Here is a 7,990-nt window from a genome sequence, read left to right as displayed (position 1 = left end):
GGACTGCACCAGTACAAAATCATTGTAAAAAGAATTTCTTGAAAGAAGATAGAGACATTATTGCAGCAGGTGGTTTTTCTCCCGCATTGGGTTTCCACCTTACATCTTGTGTTCTTTGGTGTGACTGTCTATTTTCCTTATTCATGCTCATTGTTTTATGGTACTGATATGCAAGAATATTTCAAAAGATCAAATAAGGAAGATTTGGTAAATTGCTAGATAATACTGATTCCCCCCCCCCTCAGTATTATTTCCAACAATTGGTATCGGAGCAGGTCCTTCAAAACAGCTTGATCGCTTGAAGGTAGATCGTTCATCATGAGCAACTACGAGAGAGAAGCATCAATCAGGCCACCCGTCTTCGATGGGACAAACTTCAATTATTGGAAGGTAAGAGTTACTGCATATCTTCAATCCCTTGGTACAGAAGTTTGGAACATTGTAGAATCAGGCTATGCCTTTCCTTCAGTTACTCCTACAGATCCAGCTGAGAAAAAGCAGTATGAAACAAATGCAAAAGCAGTCAGTACTCTATTAGGAAGTATATCTCAAACAGAGTTCATGAAGGTCATGCACTTCAAATCAGCAAAAGAGATATGGGACAAAATGATCACTAGCTATGAAGGAGATGAACAGGTAAAAGAAGCTAAACTTCAAACTCTCAGGACTCAATATGAGACTCTCAAGATGTATAATGATGAAAGTGTGGCTAATTATTTTCTTCGAGTAGATGAGATTGTTAATTGTATGAAAAATTTGGGTGAAGAAATAAAAGAGACTATAGTAGTTCAAAAGATTCTAAGATCTTTATCTCCCAAATTTGAATCTAAAGTATCTGCAGTAGAAGAAAAGGAAAATCTCCGTGTTCTCACTATGTCTCAGCTGCATGGAATTCTAACTGCTTATGAAATGAGAAAGGGAGGTCCATCAGACAGAAGGGAAGCTGCTTTTAAAGCATCAGGCAAAGAAGATCACTATGAAGCATGTCATGTTCCAGAAGAAGAGGAAGAAGAATCAAACTTTGTCAGAAATCTTCAAAGGGGTTCTGGAAGGTTCAGAGGTAAGCTACCTTTCAAATGTTTTGCTTGTGGAAGAGTAGGTCATTATGCTGCAAAATGCTCTTATAAGGATAAAGGAAAGGAACCAGTTAGATGGAACAAGAAACAGGGTACAAATAAGAAAAGCTACTACACCCATGAAGATAGCGATGGCTTATCAAACAGTGATGAAGATGAACAAGGTAACAAATATAGATTGTTAATGGCATTTGAAGATGATAATTATGAGGATGCTATAGATGTGGATAACCTTTATGATGAAATTACTAGACTCAAGAGATGTATAGAAGAAAAGAACATGATTATTGATACTCTACAATTTCAGATTGATGAAAAGGAAAAACATCTTGAAAAATTAGAAGGTGAAATTGTTGGTCTTAGAAAAGAAATTGAGAAAACAAAAACTATTAATCTCAAGTTTATTAAAGGATCTGAAACGTTGAATGAGATTATCAGTGTGCAGCGATCTCCTCTAAATAAGACAGGTCTGGGCTACAATGGAGAAACTTCTCAAGCTTCCACTTCAAAAAGTTATCTTGATGCAGCAAGAAGAAATGAGCAAGAACACAAGGAAGATCATCAGGTAAAGCAGGGACAAACTTCAAACTATCAGGGGCAATCCAGCTTAAGGGTGAACAAAAGCCACAACCAGCCACAGGTAAAACCTTCTCAATTTGGTTCAAGAATAGATGAAAATAGAAATTACAATCAGTCGGCTGGTAGATTCAATAATCGCAGAAACTTCTTCAATGGACAATGCTTTTCTTGCCATAACTTTGGTCACAAAGCAGCCCAATGTGTTGCGTATAAAACAATCATGACTAGGGAAGCTCAAAAACAAAGAAGCATGACAGGGAATACAAAAAGGACCTATAACAATTTTTCAGCTCTTGAAAATGAAGTTGAATGCTCTATTTGCAATAATTTTGGACATGAAGATGTTGAATGTAGAAACAGGTTTCCGGAAAGAAAGGTACAAGAACAAAAAAGGGAACAAACCTCAGGCACCAAAACATGGAAAATAAAGGAACCTCAAACAGAAAGATGTGGGATAGCATTCTATGCAGAAGGACAAGAAAATCTATGGTACATTGACAGTGGATGTTCAAAGCACATGACAGGTGATAAAGAAAAACTTGAATCTTATTCTAATTTAGAAAAGGGAAAGAAAGTCTCTTTTGGAAATGATACTCCTGCAACTATAAAAGGAAAAGGTATTGCTCCTTTAAAAGAAGATGTTAAGGCTGGAAATGTTTTGTTTGTTGATGGACTAAAGCATAATCTTCTAAGTGTAAGCCAGATGTGTGATCAAAGAACCGAGGTTATATTCAGATCAAATGGATGTCTTGTTCGTGATCTTGATACAGGTAAAACAGTTCTCAAAGGAAAAAGAACTTCAAATAATCTATACATTTTTGATGAAGAACAACAACAATGCTATTTAAGCAAGGATGAAGAGCACTGGTTATGGCATCGAAGATTGGGACATCTAAGCTTCTCACAAATAAGGAAAGCTTGCAAATATCAGGCAGTTCGCGATCTTCCAGATATCAAAATTCCTGACAACACCATGTGCAGATCATGTCAGTTTGGAAAACAGACTAGAACTAACTTTCCAGAGAAAGAAGGATCAGCCAGTATGCCTCTTGAGCTAGTACATACAGATGTATGTGGACCATTCAGAAAAAGAACACCTAGAGGAGAGGAATACTTGATATTATTTATTGACGATTTCTCCAAGTTTGTTTGGTTAGGACTTATGAAGCACAAAGATGAAGCTTTCGAAAAATTCAAATCCTTCAAAGCCTTGGCTGAAAATGAATCAGGTCACAAGATTAAGTGCCTCAGATCCGACAGAGGTGGAGAATTTACTTCAAATGAATTTTTCGATTTCTGTGATGAACATGGAATAAGGAGAGAATTTTCTACAGCTAGAACTCCTCAGCAAAATGGAGTAGTGGAAAGAATGAACAGAACAGTCCAGCAAATGGCTCGTGCTATGCTTGATGAATCAGGAACTCCTGCAACCTTCTGGGGTGAAGCTGCACATGCGGCAGTTATTATTCTCAACAAGACAAATGTCCGAGTGAACAGCACTCAAACTCCTCATGAGCTCTGGAGTGGTAAAACTCCTTCAGTAAAGCACTTCAAAATCTTTGGGAGCAAATGCTATATCAAAAATACTGAGGAGCAGCTTGGCAAACTTGATCCTAGAGCAGATGAAGGAATTCTTCTTGGCTACTCTCCACATAGCAAAGCATACAAATGCTACAATAAAAGACTTGGCAGAATTGTTGAAAGCATTGATGTAGTGGTTGATGAGAAAGGATACATTCCTAGGCAAATACATCGTGAAGACATTGAAGAAGATGAAAGCTATCCTCAAAGACAGAATGATGAAGAAGAAGAACCGCAAGAACAATTTCAAGACGGACCTCACGAAGAAGCAGTAGAAAGAACAAGAATAGAAGAAAAGACTCCATCCAGATATGTTCAAAAGAACCATCCAGAATCTCAGATCATGGGACAAAAGGAAGCAGGTATACAAACTAGAAGAACAGTTGCAGAAGCTTCAAGTTATTTGGCATTACTCTCCTCTACTGAACCACAAAATGTGAAAGAAGCATGCAAAGATGAATGTTGGGTGAAAGCAATGGATGAAGAACTTGAGCAAATCGAAAAGAACAATACTTGGGAGCTGGTTCCTAGACCAAAGGATAAGAATGTTATCGGAACAAAATGGGTTTTCAAAAATAAATTGAATGAAAATGGAGAAGTAATTAGAAACAAAGCCAGACTTGTTTGTAAAGGGTATGCACAGCAAGAAGGGATAGACTTTGAAGAAACTTTTGCTCCTGTTGCAAGACTTGAGGCCATCCGAATGTTTCTTGCTCTCTCAAGTTGTCAAAACTTCAAAGTATTTCAAATGGATGTGAAATCAGCTTTTCTGAATGGAGACTTGGATGAAGAAGTGTACATTGAACAGCCAGATGGTTTCATTCTTGGAAACGATCCAAATCTTGTATGCCGATTAAAAAAGGCTCTCTATGGTCTCAAACAAGCTCCAAGGGCTTGGTACTACCGGTTGGACAAATATCTTCATCAACAAGGTTTTTCAAAAGGTTCAGCAGATAGCAATCTTTATATAAAAGTTGAAAATGACAAATTACTAATACTTGTTGTGTATGTAGATGACATTATTTTTGGCAGTAATGAAGAAGCTATGAGTCAAAGCTTTGCCTCAGTCATGCAGAAAGAATTTGAGATGTCCTTGCTAGGAGAACTGACATACTTTCTTGGTTTGCAAATCCAACAAAAGAAAGGAGGAATCCTTTTATCTCAAACCAAGTATCTCAAGCAGATTTTGAAGAAATATGGCATGGAAGATGCAAAACCAGTATGTACACCCATGGTTACAGGATGTAGTCTCAGTGCAAATGACGAATCTGCAGCAGTTCATCAACCAACCTACAGATCTATGATTGGAAGTTTACTATATTTGACAGGTACCCGACCAGACATCATGCATGCAGTTGGAATAGTTGGAAGGTTTCAGGCAAATCCAAAGGAGACTCATCTTCAAGCAGTAAAGAGAATCTTCAAATATCTTCAAGGGACTCAAAATTATGGCCTATGGTATCCTAGAGATACAGATCTCACTCTTCATGCTTATACAGATGCAGATTGGGCCGGAAGCGTGGATGACAGGAAAAGCACAAGTGGTGGTGCATTCTTTATGGGTTCTAGACTGGTATCTTGGTTCAGCAAGAAACAGAGTTCAATTGCCTTGTCTACAGCTGAAGCGGAATATGTTGCGGCTGCATCTTGTTGCACCCAACTTCTTTGGATGATGCAGACTTTGCAGGATTATCAAATCACTTGTACACCTCCTATTCCTATCTTATGTGACAACACAAGTGCAATCAGCATCTCAAAGAATCCGGTTATGCATTCAAAAACCAAGCACATACCAATCAAGTACCATTTTCTCCGGGAACAAGTACTTGAACAGAAGGTCAAGTTGGAGTATGTTCCTTCTAAGGAACAAGTTGCTGATATTTTCACCAAACCGTTGCCCAGGGACACTTTTGAATACCTCAGGCAAAAGCTGGGGGTTGTTGATGCATCATCTTACTGTTGATCATCTTCCTATTGGTGGTATAGGCTCAGGGGGAGCACATAATGCATTGTTGGCATTATGGAGAAGGAGATCTTGGAAATAGCTGCAATATGTCTCTATCTCTTTCATGATGGATTTCTGGTTACAAATCTGGAGATGCATGAGCATAGGGGGAGCATACCCTTTGCCCTTGATGTCAAAGGGGGAGAATGAAGCTGAAGATTATGTGGTTGCCATCAAGTCCAAAGGGGGAGATTGTTGGCATTATGATTCAGGTGTTGTCCTTGATGGCAAACCCATTCAGGGGATAAATCAAGAAGGACGCAGGAAATATGTTCAGCACGTGCGTCCCCGCAGGTATACCATACAGAACCCGCGTCCAGGGACGCAGGCCAGCCGTTCAGGAGGTGCGTCCGCCCAGTGCACACATTTCAAGGCAGAGAAATGCACGTGGGGGTTTCTTGTGTGGTATCTAGCCGACGCTTTTGTGTTTCTATGATGTCGGCTCGTGGTATTGTTCCATGTTTTGGGGAGAAGCTTGCCTATATAAAGCAGAGGAATTCATTTGGATTAGGCATCATCTTGGTTGATCATCTCTTGGTGTGATCTAGTCCATATCTTTAAGGGTAAATCTTCTAAAGGACTACGATCTATATGGCGCATGATCAGATCTGTGGATCTGAGTGTTTGGGTTGGTTCTGAAGTCCTCTTATCTTCTATATCTAAAGGGACGCAGATTCAGTGAAGGGAAAGTGCGCCGGGACGCAGTACAGTAAAGGATCAGGTGCGTCTCTGAAGCGAAGGACGCGGCGCGACTGTGGTATTGGGTGCGTCTCTGAAGCGAAGGACGCGGCACGACTGTGGTATTGGGTGCGTCCCTGAAGCAAAAGACGCGGCGCGATAGTGTTGATGTGTGCGTCGGTCGCAGACAAGCAAAAGTAACAGTGCGTCTGCACGCAGAACAGCATAAGGTATACTGCGTCCAGTCGCAGGCCACAGAAAGAAAATATGCGTCCCTGTCTCAAGATGATCTGTTAACTGTATATTTCTGTTCATAAGGTGTTCTGGGTTGTTTCAGTAATTACTGATCTGATATCTGTAGTAGACTGTATCTGTTGTATACTTGTTGATCATTTTGAAAAAGAAGTAGGGGGTTGTAGCTCCCTTCCAGGAGAAGTCTGGAAAACGAGAAAGAGTTGTAGCTCTTTGCAGGTTGCAGCCTGCGTGCTGGTAAAGGACTGCACCAGTACAAAATCATTGTAAAAAGAATTTCTTGAAAGAAGATAGAGACATTATTGCAGCAGGTGGTTTTTCTCCCGCATTGGGTTTCCACCTTACATCTTGTGTTCTTTGGTGTGACTGTCTATTTTCCTTATTCATGCTCATTGTTTTATGGTACTGATATGCAAGAATATTTCAAAAGATCAAATAAGGAAGATTTGGTAAATTGCTAGATAATACTGATTCCCCCCCCCCCTCAGTATTATTTCCAACAGAAGATGGTAAAATCACTACCCAATAACATATTCAAGGTTTTGAGAATTATCTAGACTTATTTGAGATTGATGAAGATGATGTTAGAATCAAACTTTTTGCTCTCTCTTTGCAAAGTAGAGTAAAGAGTTGGTTCAAGAATTTACCTATTGCAAGCATCTCAAATTTCCAACAGTTTGTAAAAATTTTCCTTAATAGATGGACAATCAAGGTTAATCTTTTTGTGATCATAGAAGAATATAATTAGTTGAAAAGACATCTAAATGAAACAATACAACAATTTTCTCATAGATTTAATCAAATCTATTATTCAATGCCATCAAATATAAGGCCTCCTCCTGATTCAACTCTCTTGCATTATCCAAAAGTATTTGATCCAGAGATAGAATTTCAACTAAGAGAAAGAAACCCCTCAACAATAGAACAGATGCAGAACATTGCAATAGATTTAGAAGTTAATCTGCAAATTAGAAGAGAAAATTTGAAAGAAGGAGCGGAGAAGAACAACATTGCAGAGGTAAAACTCGACATTTTGGTAAGAAAAATAGAGGAAAGGATGCAAAATATCACCATGAAAGATAATTTTTTTGCTCAAAATCACCATGACACATTTATTTCATAAAAAGAAGAGGTTGATAGCCATGAAAAAATTCCTGCTAATTCCAACTACCATAGATCAGAAGATAGATTTATAGAGCAATATGTGGAGAGGCAATCTCCTGATCTAGTGTGTATGTTTGATGACAGTACTTCTTTTAATGATTTTCCTAAATATGATCAGTATGATGATAATTATGTTCTTCAAATCCAAATTAACTTTATAGAGCAATCAAAAACTAGTTTGGGAAATAAGGGAATTCAGTTTCAGCAACTTGAAAACAGTGATCATCTTATCCATATCAGCTATGAAAGTGAGGAAGAAAGTGCAGAAAATTTGGAAATAAGTGAAGCTTCTTTGCCTCTTTGTTTTGAATCATTTCAGTTTTTAAAGGAAATGTGGTATAAAATCTCTAAAGAAAAGGATGAACAGCTTGTAGAAATCTATGAAGTTCCATTCAAACCTATATGCAATAAGTTGCAACAATCCTTCCAAGTTTTTTATGATCCAATAACTGATATGTTGGATAATGAATGCAATCAGAATTTTTCTCCATTAACCAACTATGAGAGTCAAAATCAAGATGATAAAGGTTTCACCAGACAGACATTTCAATCAGTAGAAATATCATCACAAAGCTTATCTGAAAATCTGCAGGGTGTTAAAGATAAAAATGACATTTCAATTTCATGGCATGGAGGCCATCCAGAACAATTGTAT

The sequence above is a fragment of the Pinus tabuliformis genome, chromosome 8 (assembly GCF_031772625.1).
Source record: "Pinus tabuliformis cultivar Carrire ecotype Pingquan chromosome 8, CPIR1, whole genome shotgun sequence".
NCBI classification, from domain to species: Eukaryota; Viridiplantae; Streptophyta; class Pinopsida; order Pinales; family Pinaceae; genus Pinus; species Pinus tabuliformis.
This window is presented reverse-complemented; position numbering follows the sequence as displayed.